Source organism: Nicotiana tomentosiformis, chromosome 11 (genome assembly GCF_000390325.3).
Source record: "Nicotiana tomentosiformis chromosome 11, ASM39032v3, whole genome shotgun sequence".
NCBI lineage: Eukaryota > Viridiplantae > Streptophyta > Magnoliopsida > Solanales > Solanaceae > Nicotiana > Nicotiana tomentosiformis.
Window position 1 is genome coordinate 25,129,205 of NC_090822.1, and position 14,202 is coordinate 25,143,406.

Below are 14,202 nucleotides of genomic sequence, written 5' to 3' on the forward strand. Positions count from 1 at the left end.
ATTGTGTTTTAAGATTTTACATGGCGAATCTTTTTATTTTTATTTTTTATTTTCAATAATGTAATATATTTATATTGTTACTACTTGCGATCAATACTTCTTTCATCCTTTCTTTTGCCATTTTGGTTTTTTGCTTTCAAAAAAAAAAAAAAAAAACACACTTAGTAGGTTCATATAGCTTAGGTTGAATAATTCTGATATTTTATCTATTGCCCTCATAATAAATCAAAAGTTTATACTACTATTTTTTATATACTAATTTTGCAAAGAAAGAAGTAGATTAAGGTGCAAAATATTAAAAGAAAACTATAAGGCGCAAACACAAAAGACCGCATACATTAAAGGTGTAAATGCAAAGAATCCGTCTACAAACTCTAACAAGTTATAACTTGTGTGGCTGCATTGAGCTATGGTTACCATGCACACAAGCACAAATATGTAATTTTAAAAAACAAAATTTCTTAACGAAGAGAAGTATGCTCCATAGAACATAAATATGATGACCCAAAATATCATCTTTAAATTTAATAATTAATTATGTATTTTAAGACCTCGAAAAGTACTATTTATCATACCTCGACTTGCGTGCGCAGTCTGTAAAATTTTTCGGAAAGTTTTTATGTGAAAAATGGATTAAAATATGAATTAAAGCTTTAAAACTCAACTGAGTTGACTTTGGTTAATATTTTGAGCAAACAGACTCGGATTAGTATTTTGATCATTTCGGTAGGTCCGTATCGTAATTTGGGACTTGGGCGTATGCCCGGAATCAAATTCCGAGGTCCCTAGCCCGAGATATGGAATTTTGATAAAAAAATTAAAAGTTTAAGTTCAAATAGTGACCAGATATCAAATTATGTGCAAACGACCCCGGAACATAATTTTTATGATTTCAATAGCTCTGTATGGTGATTTTGGACTTAGGAGTGTGATCAAAATTTTATTTGGAAGTCCGTAGTGAAATTAGGCTTGAAATGGCTAAACTAAAAATTTAAGTTTGGAATTTTGACCGGGGAGTTGACTTATGGAGTCGGAATACCGTTCCAAAACTTTTTATAGCTCCGTTATATCATTTATAACTTGTGTGCAAAATTTGAGATCAATCGGACTTGATTTGATAGGTCTCGACATCGAATGTAGAAGTCGGAAATTTTAAGTTTCATTAAGCTTGAATTGGAGCATAATTCATGATTTTAGCATCGTTTGATGTGATTTGAGGTTTCAAAGAAGTTCATATGATATTTTAGGACTTTTTGGTATGTTTGGTTGAGGTCCCGAGGGCCTCGGGTGAGTTTCGGATGGTTAACGGATCAAGAATTGAAGCCGGGAGACTGCTGAAGTGAGTTTTACTGGTTTTTGGCTGATCTGGTTTTTTTTTCTTCTCTGTCAAAATCGAACTCCCTGATCGAGGTACAAAATTGGACTCCATGACCGAGGTACAAGATCGAACTCCCTAATCGGACTCCATGATCAGAATCTATAATCGAACCCTAGGACCAAGCTCCCAAAAATCGGACTCCATAATCGAACCCCAGGATCGAGCTCCCAAAAATCGGACTCCCTAACTGAGCTCCATGATAGGACTCTATTGGACTCCAGGATCAGACTCCATGATCGGACTCCAGGATCGAGGTCCATGATCGGACTCCCTGATCGAGGTCCGTGATCGGACTGGACAGATCTGTAAGTTATAAAAACAGGGAACTTCGTCCCATTTGCCATATTTAACGAATTGGAGCTTGAGTAGAGGCGATTTTGATATATTTTCAAGGAAAGACATTACGGTAAGTAATTCTAAATCGAATTTGGTCAATATACACAAATATATCATTATTTTCACATTTAATTAGTGTTTTGAGATTGAAATTTGGAAAATTTTTAAAAATCTCATAGAAATAAATTTTTGAGATTTCGGTATCGATTCGGAGTTGGATTTGAGTGAAACTGGTATGGTTGAACTCGTAATTGAATGGAATGTCGGATTTCATAACTTTTACCGGATTCCGATATGTGGGCCATATGGACGAATTTTTAATTAATTTCGGAATTTTTATTGAAAATGTAGTATTTCCTTATAGAATTAATTCCTATAAATTTTAATGATTGTATCGAATTATTTTTGGTTAGATTCGAGCCAATCGATGTTGGATAATCGAGGAAAAGGCCTACTAGTAGATTAAATTGGAGCAAGACGAGGTAAGTCTCTTGTTTAATCTTATGAGGGGAAAATTACCCCATAGGTGATTAAATTAAATAATTGTTACTAATTGTGGGGGCTACGTACGCACGTGGTGACGAGAGTCCGTGCGTAGCTACTATTAAATGCTAAAGTCCGGGTAGTTTAGGACTCAAAAGCATGAATTACTTTTGTAAATTGTAGTCTTTACTTAATTAAATTATTTCATATATATATATATATATATATATATATATATATTGGGATTTTACTGGGAAGATATTGAAGGATGAAAATCTCATATGCTTAAATGTTCTGTTTAAATTAATTAATTGTTAAGAGAAATTGTTCTTTCTCCTGAATTTATCTTATGATAAATATACTCTCATTCCGTAGGTACATAAGAAAATGTCCTCCTTTCTGTTGGAGCGGGTCGAACGCCTCGGCAGGATATATGCATCTATGGATCATGTCGCACGTCCCTCGGCAGTGTACACGAAACTCTGGATCGGGTCGTACGACCTCGGCAGAAATCGTGCTTAATAATAATAATAATTACATGATACTTGGACAGTTTATTGCAGCTTGTAAAGCTATTTGATAAATTGAAAATTTATTGAAATTTAATTGCAGCTTGTAAAGCTATTTGATAAATTGGAATTTTTATTGAAATTGAAGGATTTAATTAATAGATTGGGAATTATTGCATTTGAAGGATTTTATTATTTATGCTAATTGAATAAAATTATTGTTAACTCTATGAATCATGCTGATTTGAATAATTATAATTTATTTCATTTATTATTATTGACCCTTAGTGAGTGTCAAAGTCGTCCATCTCGTCTCTACCACTTCGAAATTAGGCTTGATACTTACTCGGTACACGTTGTTTACGTACTCATGCTACACTTGCTGCACTTTTTGTGCAGGATCTGAGACAGATACTAGTGGAGGACCTATCATCGCACATCCTCGTTATCTAGGGGCGTAATGGTGAGCTGCCTTTCTGAGCCATCCTGCAGCTACCAGTGCCTCTTCTTGTATTTTTAATTCTGTCTATTTTTATTTCAGACAGTATTTGGAGTTTTGTATAATCTACTAGATGCTCATACACTTGTGACACCAGGTCTTGGCACACACATTGGTAGAATTTGGTGTCTTATTATTTTTCTTGGATTTAAATTTTATCGATATATGTTTAATTTATTAGTTAGCTTGCCTAGATATAGTGTTGGGCGCCATCACGACCTATAGGTAAAATTGGGTCGTGACAACATGGTATCAGAGCACTAGGTTCACGTAAGTCTCACAAGTTATGAGCAGACCTAATAGAGTCTTGCGGATCGGTACAGAGACGTCTGTACTTATCTTCGAGAGGCTATAGGGTGTTAGGAAACTACCTTTCTTCATATTCTGTCGTGAAATTAATGTAGTACTAAATATCATTATCTTTTTCTCTCACAAGTGGTGAGAACATGCTCTAATGAGGTTCCAGACCAGGGAATAGCCACTCCCCCAGTTGCTAGAGGCCGAGGGAGCGCTCCTACCCGTGGTAGAGGGCGAGGACGTCCCAGGACTGTTCCAGTTATGTCGCCAGTGGGTCCAACAAATGATCCCATTACTGAGGAACAGGGTGAGGTTCCTGTGGCAGAGCCAGCTCCGGTGGATTTCACATCTGCGTGGATTTCACATCTGCACCAGAATTTCAGGATGTCATGGGTCGTATGCTGCGGTTCATGGACAATATGACTCAGGTCGGTTTATTTCCGGCAGACCCAACCACATCTCAGGCGGGCGGGGGAGCACAGACCCCTACCGCACAGGCTCATGGAGAAGAAGCTGCTGTATATTAGACCCAGGGTGCACTACCCATGGGTGGAGTCCAGCCAGTGGAAGCAGCTACACCTGAGCCCAGGCCAACTGTAGTCGTTGATCCTCAGAAACTATTGGACAGATGGACTAGACTACATCCTCCTGTCTTTGGGGGTGAGCGACAAGAGGATCCCCAGGATTTCATTGATCGGTGGAAGGATAGACTGTACAACATGAGGATATTGGAGTCTCATGGGGTAGACTTTGCTACTTTTCAGCTAGAGGGCAGAGCCCGTAGATGGTGGCAGTCTTATGTTCTTGGCAGACCAGTAGATTCTCCTCTCATAACTTGGGATAGGTTTGCCCGTATCTTCCTGGACAGGTATATTCCACCCTCCTAGAGGGAAGACTTGAGGTTTTTGTTTGAGCAGCTCTAGCAGGGTCAGATGTTAGTGACCGATTATGAGGCGAGGTTTTCTGAGTTATCTCGCCATGCACTTATGATACTCCCTACTGAGGCGGAGAGAGTGCAGAGGTTTGTTGCGGGTTTACATACTGACATTCAGGCCACTATGGCTCGAGAGGTTGATATGGGTACTTCTTATGAGCTAGTCGTGGAGATAGCCCGCAGGATTGAGGGTGTACGTCAGCGGAGCCAAGAGTAGGTTACGAGAGATAAGCGGTTTAGGTATTCTGGAGCGTTCAGAGGTACTCCATCTGGGGGCAGAGGTCAGTTCGTGAGAGGGCATGCCCCTATATCTTGCACCACCGCCTCCTCGAAGTGCTCTAGTGCGACCTTATCTCAGTACTATACCAGAGAGTTCTTATCGCCCACCAGCTATTCAGGTTCTTTCCAGTGGGTATTCAGGTCCCCAGGGCCAAACACTTAGTCAACAGCCCATCACACCGAAGAGTTGTAACGAGTGCGGAGACCCCAGTCACAGGCATAGATTCTGCCTCAGACTGTGGGGTATACCAGTGCAGCATGGTCAGCAGCCTATGATTATCGCACTAGTTTCTCCACCATTAGTCCGACCACCAAGAGGTAGAGGACAGGTGGGTAGGGGTCGTCCTAGAGGTGGAGGTCAGCCAGGCGGAGGCCAACCAGTTGGCTCTCCAGCTCTGTTCTATGCCTTGCCGGCCAGACCAGATGCAGAGGCCTCAGATACCGTGATTACAGGTATTATTTCTGTTTGCGGCAAAGATGCCTCAGTATTATTTGATCCAGGATCTACATATTCATATGTGTCATCTCTATTTGCTCCATTCCTGGGTGTTTCTCGTGAGTCCTTGAGTACTCCTGTTTATGTGTCCACTCCTGCGGGCAATTCTGTTGTTGTGAATCGGATATACCGGCCCTGTATTATTACATTCTGTGGTTATAAAACTAAAGCAGATCTCCTATTGCTTGAGATGACCGATTTTGAAATTATTCTGGGCATGGACTGGTTATTTCCATATCATGCTATTCTAGATTGTCATGCCAAGATTGTTACCTTGGCTATTCCAGCATTACCTAAGCTAGAGTGGAATGGTTCGTCTGTTAGTTCATTTAATCAAGTGATTTCTTTTATAAAGGCTCAACACATGGTTGAGAAGGGTTGTTTGGCTTATCTAGCCTATGTTCGAGATACTACTGCAGAGACTCCGGCTATTGATTCAGTGCCTGTAGTTCGGGAGTTCTCCGATGTATTTCCTTCAGATCTTCCAAGTATGCCACCTGATTGTGATATTGAATTCTCTATTGACTTGGCTCCAGATACCCAGCCTATATCTATCCCACCGTATCTCATGGCTCCGAAAGAATTGAAAGAAATGAAATAACTTCTTGAGGAGTTACTAGCTAAAGGGTTCGGCAGACCGAGTGTATCGCCTTGGGGTGCACCGGTATTATTTGTGAAAAGGAAGGATGGAACAATGCAGATGTGTATTGATTATCGTCAACTGAACAAAGTCACTATTAAGAACAAGTACCCGTTGCCGCGTATTGATGATCTATTTGACTAGTTGCAGGGTGCTAGGGTGTTCTCTAAGATCGACTTGAGGTCGGTGTACCATCAGTTAAAGATTCGGGATTCAGATGTTCCGAAGATTGCTTTCCGAACTAGATATGGTCATTATGAGTTTCTGGTGATGTCCTTCGGTTTAACTAACGCCCCGGCATCATTTATGGATTTGATGAATAGGGTATTCAGGCCATATATTGATTCGTTTGTCATTGTCTTCATTGATGACATTTTGATCTACTCGCGCAGTAAGGAGGAGCATGAGCAGCATATGAGAGTAGTGCTTCAGACGTTGCAGAAACAAAAGCTATATTCTAAGTTCTCTAAATGTGACTTTTGGCTTGAGTCTGTAGCATTTTTAGGGCATATTGTATTGGGTGATGGTATTAGAGTTGATCCCAAAAAGATTGAGATAGTTCAGAATTGGCATCGTCCCACTTCGGTGACTGAGATAAGGAGTTTTCTGGGTTTAGCATGTTATTATCGTCGGTTAGTGGAGGGTTTTTCGTCTATTGCATTACCTTTGACCAAATTAACCTAGAAGGGTGCTCCGCTCCGATGGTCAGATGATTGTGAAGTGAGCTTTCAGAATCTCAAGACAACATTGACTACAACACCAGTGTTAGTGTTGCCTTCCGATTTGGGGATGTATACAGTGTATTGCGATGCTTCACGCTTTGGCTTGGGTTGTGTATTGATGAAGGAAGGGCAAGTTATTGCATATGCTTCACGTCAGATGAAGCCCCACGAGAAGAATTATCCGGTACATGATTTGGAGTTAGCTGCGATTGTTCACGCTCTAAAGATTTGGAGACATTATCTTTATGGGGTGTTTTGTGAGGTTTACACTGATCATCGCATCTTGCAGCATTTGTTCAAGCAGAGGGACCTAAATTTGAGACAGCGCAGATGGCTTGAGTTACTGAAAGATTATGATATTACAATCCTATATCATCCGAGCAAGGCAAATGTGGCTGCAGATGCCTTGAGTAGAAAGGCGGAGAGTATGGGTAGTTTGGCTTTCATTTCAGAAGAGGAGAGGCCATTAGCTTTGGATATTCAATCCTTGGCCAACAGACTTGTGCGGCTGGATATTTTAGAGCCCTACCGAGTTCTTGCATGTGTTGTATCTCAGTCTTCACTATTTGAGCAGATCACGGCTCGCCAGTATGATGATCCACACATAATGGTTCTTCGAAAAAAAGTACTACGGGGTGGTGCCAAGGACATTACTATTGGAGCGGATGGTGTTCTACGACTCCAGGATCATATATGTGTTCCTAATATGGATGGACCGAGGAAAAAGATCCTAGAGGAGGCACACAGTTCTCGGTATTCTATTCATCCAGGTGCTACGAAGATGTATCGTGATTTGAGGAAACATTATTGGTGGCGACGAATGAAAAAAGACATAGTTGAATATGTAGCTAGGTGTCTAAATTGCCAGCAAGTTAAATATGAGCACCAGAGGCCAGGTGGCCTACTTCAGTAGATGACTATACCAGAGTGGAAATGAGAACGCATCACTATGGACTTTGTAGTTGGGTTGCCGCGGACCTTGCGAAAGTTTGATGCAGTTTGGGTCATTGTTGATAGGTTGACCAAGTCGGCACATTTTATTCCTGTTGTGACTATGTATACTTCAGAGAGGTTGGCCCAGATTTATATTCAGGAGATAGTTCGGTTGCACGGTGTGCCAATTTCTATCATATCAGATAGAGGTCCTCAGTTTACTTCAATTTTTTGAAGAGCAGTACAGAGTGAGTTGGGGACCCGTGTAGAGCTCAGCACAACCTTTCATCCGCAGACCGACGGGCAGTCAGAGCGGACAATTCAGATTTTGGAGGATATACTCAGGGCATGTGTGATTGACTTTGGAGGTCAGTGGGATCGTTTCTTGCCTTTGGCCGAGTTTGCTTATAATAAAAGTTACCAATCCAACATTGAGATGGCTCTATTTGAGGCTTTATATGGTCGGCGATATCGCTCGCCCATCGGGTGGTTTGAGCCCGGTGAGGCTAAGTTATATGGTACTGATTTGGTGAAGGATGCCTTGGAAAAGGTAAAGTTGATTCAGGAGCGACTTCGTACAGCACAGTCCAGACAAAAGAGCTACGCGGATCAGAAAGTGCGTGATTTATCATTTATGGTAGGCGAAAATCATTCTCTTGAAAGTTTCGCCGATGAAGGGAATCATGAGATTTGGGAAAAAGGGAATGGGCCCAAGGTTTATAGGCCCATTTGAGGTGTTGAGACGAGTTGGGGAGGTTGCTCGTGAGCTTGCATTGCCACCCAATCTATCGGGAGTTCATCCAATTTTTCATGTATCTATGCTTCGGAAGTATCATGCCGACCTATCACATGTGTTAGACGTCAGCACAGTTCAGCTAGATAATAGCTTGGGTTATGAAGAGCAGCCAGTTGCCATTGTTGATAAACAGGTTTGCCAGTTGAGGTCCAAGAGGATTTCTACAGTAAAAGACTAGTGGAGGGGCCAACCAGTCGAGGAAGCGACTTGGGAGGCCGAGGAAAACATGTGGAGTAGATATACACACTTATTTGAAACTCCAGGTATTATTCTAAACCCGTTTGAGGACAAACGTTTGCTTAAGAGGTGGAGAATGTGATGACCCAGGATATTATCTTTAAATTTAATAATTAATTCTGTGTTCTAAGACCTCAAAAAGCACTATTTATCATTCCTCAACTTGCGTGCGTAGTCCGTAAAATATTCCGGAAAGTTTTTATGTGAAAAATGGATTAAAATGTGAATTAGAGCTTTAAAACTCAACTGAGTTGACTTTGGTCATCATTTTGAGCAAACGGACTCGGATCAGTATTTTGACAGTTCCGGTAGGTCCGTATCGTGATTTGGGACTTGGGCGTATGCTCGGAATCAAATTCCGAGGTCCCTAGCCCGAGATATGGAATTTTGATGAAAAATTAAAAGTTTAAGTTCAAATAGTGACCGGATGTCGAATTATATGCAAACGACCCCAGAACAGAATTTTTATGATTCCAACAGCCCCGTATAGTAATTTTTGACTTAGGAGCGTGATCGGAATTTTATTTTGAAGTCCTTAGTGAAATTAGGCTTGAAATGGCTAAAACAAGAATTTAAGTTTGGAAGTTTGACCGGGGAGTTGACTTTTTGATACCGGAGTCAAAATACAGCTCCGAAAAAATTTCATAGCTCCGTGATGTCATTTATGACTTGTGTGCAAAATTTGAGGTCAATCAAACTTGATTTGATAGGTTTCGACATCGAATGTAGAAGTTGAAAATTTTAAGTTTCACTAAGCTTGAATTGTAGCATAATTCGTGGTTTTAGCATCGTTTGATGTGATTTGAGGTTTCAAATAAGTTCGTATGATGTTTTAGGACATGTTGGTGCATTTGGTTGTGGTCTCGAGGGACTCATGTGAGTTTCGGATGGTTAACGGATCAAGAATTGAAGCTGGGAGACTGCTGAAGTGAGTTTTACTGGTTTTTGGTTGATCTGGTTTTTTTTCCTTATCTGTCAAAATCGAACTCCCTGATCGAAGTACAATATCAGACTCAATGACCGAGGTACAAGATCAGACTCAATGACCGAGCTACAAGATCGGATTCCCTGATTGGACTCCATGATCGGACTCTATAATTGAACTCCAGGACCGAGCTCCCAAAAATCGGACTCCCTGATCGAGCTCCCAAAAATCGGACTCCCTGATTGAGCTCCATGATCGTACTCCATTATCGAACTCCATGATCAGACTCCAGGATCGAGGTCCATGATCGGACTCCCTAATCGAGGTCCATGATCGGACTCCCTATTCGAGGTCCGTGATCGGACTGGACAGATCTGTAAGTTATAAAAACAGGGGACTTCGTCCCATTTGCCAGTTTGACGAATTGGAGCTTGAGGAGAGGCGATTTTGATATATTTTCAAGGAAAAATATTGGAGTAAGTGATTCTAACTCGGATTTAGTCAATATACACAAATATATCATTATTTTTACCATTTAATTAGTGTTTTGAGATTGAAATTTGGGAAATTTTTAAAGATCTCATAGAAACGAATTTTTGAGATTTCGGTATCGATTCAGAGTCAGATTTGAGTGATACTGGTATGGTTGGACTCGTAATTGAATGGGTTGTCGGATTTCGTAACTTTCGCCAAATTCTGAGACGTGGGCCCCACGGACGATCTTTTAATTAAATTCAGGGTTTTTATTGAAATGTAGTATTTCCTTATAGAATTGATTCCTATAAATTTTAGTGATTGTATCGAATTATTTTTGGTTAGATTCGAGCCAATCGAAGTTGGATAATCGAGGAAAAGGCCTACTAGTAGATTAAATTGGAGCAAGACGAGGTAAGTCTCTTGTCTAATCTTGTGAGGGAGAAATTACCCCATAGGTAATTAAATTTAATAATTGTTGCTAATTGTGGGGGCTACGTACGCACGGGGTGACGAGAGTCCGTGCCTAGCTACTATTAAATGCTAAAATCCAGGTAGTTTACGATTCAAAAGCATGAATTACTTGTGTAAATTGTAGTCTTTACTTAATTAAATTATTTGATATATATATATAAAAAATTGTTACGGAAGATATTAAAGGATGAAAATCTCAAATGCTTAAATTTTTTGTTTAAATTAATTAATTGCTAAGAGAAATTGTTCTTTCTCCTGAATTTATCTTATAATAAATATACTCTAATTCCGGAGGTACATAAGAAAATATCCTCCTTTTTTGTGGAACGGGCCGAACGCCTTGGCAGGATAGATGCATCTATGGATCGTACCGCACGTCCCTCTGCAGTGTACACAAAACTCTGGATCGGGCCGTACGACCTCGGCAGAAATCGTGCTTAATAATAATAATAATTACACGATACTTGGATAGTTTATTGCAGCTTGTAAAGCAATTTGATAAATTGAAAATTTATTGAAATTTAATTGCAGCTTGTAAAGCTATTTGATAAATTAAATTTTTTATTGAAATTGAAGGATTTAATTAATAGATTAGGAATTGTTGCATTTGAAGGATTTTATTATTTTTGCTAATTGAATAAAATTATTGTTAACTCTGTGAATCATGCTGATTTGAATAATTATAATTTATTTCATTTATTATTGTTGACCCTTAGTGAGTATCAAAGTCGGTCATCTCCTCTCTACCACTTCGAGATTAGGCTTGATACTTACTGGGTACGCGTTGTTTACGTACTCATACTACTCTTTTTGTGCAGGATCTGAGACAGATACTGGTGGAGGATCTATCATCGCACATCCTCGTTATCTAGGGACGTAGTGGTGAGCTGCCTTTCTGAGCCGTCCTGCAGCTACCAGTGCCTCTTCTTGTATTTTTAATTCTGTCTATTTTTATTTCAGACAGTATTTGGAGTTTTGTATAATCTACTAGATGCTCATACACTTGTGATACCAAGTCTTGGCACACACATTGGTAGAATTTGGTATCTTATTATTTTTCTTAGATTTAAATTTTATCGATATATATTTTTTTATTAGTTGGCTTGCCTAACTATAGTGTTGGGTGCCATCACGATCTATAGGTGAAATTGGATTGTGACAACATAGTATCAGAACACTAGGTGCACGTAGGTCTCATAAGTTATGAACAGACCTAATAGAGTCTTGCGGATCGGTACAGAGATGTTTGTACTTATCTTCGAGAGGCTATAGGGTGTTAGGAAACTACCTTTCTTCATATTCCATCATGCAATTAATGTAGCACTAAATATCCTTCTCTTATTCTCTCACAGATGGTGGGCACATGCTCTAATGAGGTTCCAGACCAGGGAAGAGCTACTCTCCCAGTTGCTAGAGGCCGAGGGAGGGCTCCAGCCCGTGGTAGAGGGCGAGGACGTCCTAGGACTGTTCCAATTTGTGATGACCCAAAATATCATCTTTAAATTTAATAAGTAATTCTGTGTTCTAAGACCTCGAAAAGCACCATGTATTATTCCTTGACTTGCGTGCACAGTCCGAACAATTTTCCGGAAAGTTTTTATGTGAAAAATGGATTAAAATGTGAAATAGAGCTTTAAAACTCAACTAAGTTGACTTTGGTCAACATTTTGAGAAAACGGACCCAGATCAGTGTTTTGACAATTCTAGTAGGTCTGTATCGTGATTTGGGACTAGGGCGTATGCTCGGAATCGAATTCCGAGGTCCCTAGCTCGAGATATGGAATTTTGATAAAAAAATAAAAGCTTGAAAGTTTAATGATTTTTAAGAATTTATTGATGTTGGATTTATTGACACCGAGTCTGTATTTTGGTTCCGGATCCTGGTATAGGTCAACTATAATATTTATGACTTGTCTGCCGAATTTAGTGAGAAACAGATGTGGTTTGACGTGATTCGAACGTCCAGTTGTAAAAATGAAGGTTTTAAAGTTTTCTTGAAAATTTTCTTTAATTTGGTATCCGATTCGTAGTTCTAGGTGTTAGTTTGGCGATTTGATCACGCAAGCAAGTTTGTATGATATTGTAGGACTTGTGTACAAGTTTGGTTTGGAGCTCCGAGGGCTCGGGTGAGTTTCAGATGGGCTACGGGATGATTTCGGACTTAGGAAATCTGGTTTTCTGCAGACTTCAGGTTTTTGGTGTGTTCTTCTTCGCGTTCGCGAAGGTACTCTCGTGAACGCAAAGAGCAAATTGGGGCTGGCACGTTTTGTGCTTCGTGTTCGCGACAGAGTGACCACGTTCGCGAAGGATTGAGGTTCAAAGCTTCGCGTTCGCGATCGAAGCCTCGCGTTCGCGAAAGGAAAGGGGCTGGCCAGGGCAATTGCCTTCGCATTCGCGAAGGGCATCTCGCGTTCGCTAAGGCCAAGTCAGGTGAGCTTCGCGTTCGTGAAGTAGCCCTCGTGTTTGCGAAGTAGCCCTCGCGTTTGCGAAGTGTAAAATTGGACAGCACAAATTTGTGCTTCGCGAACTCGAGGCACTGACCGCGTTCGCGAAGGGTAAAAATCCCAGAAATAGAACTTAAGTTCTGGAAATGGGGTTTCGACCCATTTTCAACTCTTTTTCATTTTGAGCTCGGGTAAGGCGATTGTTGGGCGATTTTCATGGGAAAATATTGGGGTAAGTGTTCCTTATCCTATATTGATTATATTTCATGATTCCATACTCATTTATATCATGAATCCGTGAATTTATGGAAGAAAAATTAGATTTTTCAAAAATCTTCTAAAAAAAAAAATTTAAGATTTGAAGGTCCATTTGATATCGGAATTGGATAATTTTTGCATGGCTAGACTCGTCTCGGAATGAGTGTTTGGATTTCGTAAGTTTTTCCTGGATTTGAGATGTGGGTCTCACTGCTGAATATTTTAATGAATTTCAGATTTTTATCCGAAAAATTTGTAAATTCATATGGAATTAATTTCTATGATTCGTATTGAGTATATCGAATTGTTTGTGAATAGATTTGAAGCTTTTGGAGACAAATTTAAAAGGAAAAGCTGTGGTCGAGTAATTGATTGGAATTTGCAAAGCGAGGTAAGTGTCGTGGTTAACCTTGACTTGAGGGAATAGAACCCTTAAATTATTTGTTATGTGAATTGCATGTGAACGACGTATAATTGGTTACGACTGCTGAATTGGCTTCAATTATTATAAATGAGTTACCTGATTTATTTCTATTATTTGTTTTTGTTGTTACTAATATTGCGTACATGTAATGTAAGTGACCCGCCTTAGCCTCGTAACTACTTCGTCGAGGTTAGGCTCAGCACTTACCAGTACATGGGGATCGATTATACTGATAATACACACTGCACTTCTTGTGCAGATTTCGGAGTTGGTCCCAGCATCATGCCATAGACTTGCTCGGATTTCAGCTACTCAGAGGAGACTTGAGGCATAACTGCACTGCGTTCGCAGTTCTGAAGTCCCTGTCTACTTTACTTTAGCTGTGTGTTTATTTCCAGACAGCTTTATTTTATTCAGACCTTTATTTGTATTTATTCTAGAAGCTCATGCACTTGTGACACCAATTCTGGGATGGTATTTAGACACCATTGTTTTTATGGATTATTCACTATATTTTAGACTTTACTTCCTCATTTGTTCTTTGTTATTAACAAATTTAAAAATTGTTTTTAAAATGGATAATATTATTCTAACGTTGGCTTGCCTAGCAAGTGAAATGTTAGGCGCCATCACGGTCCGAAGGAGGGAATTTCGGGTCGTGACC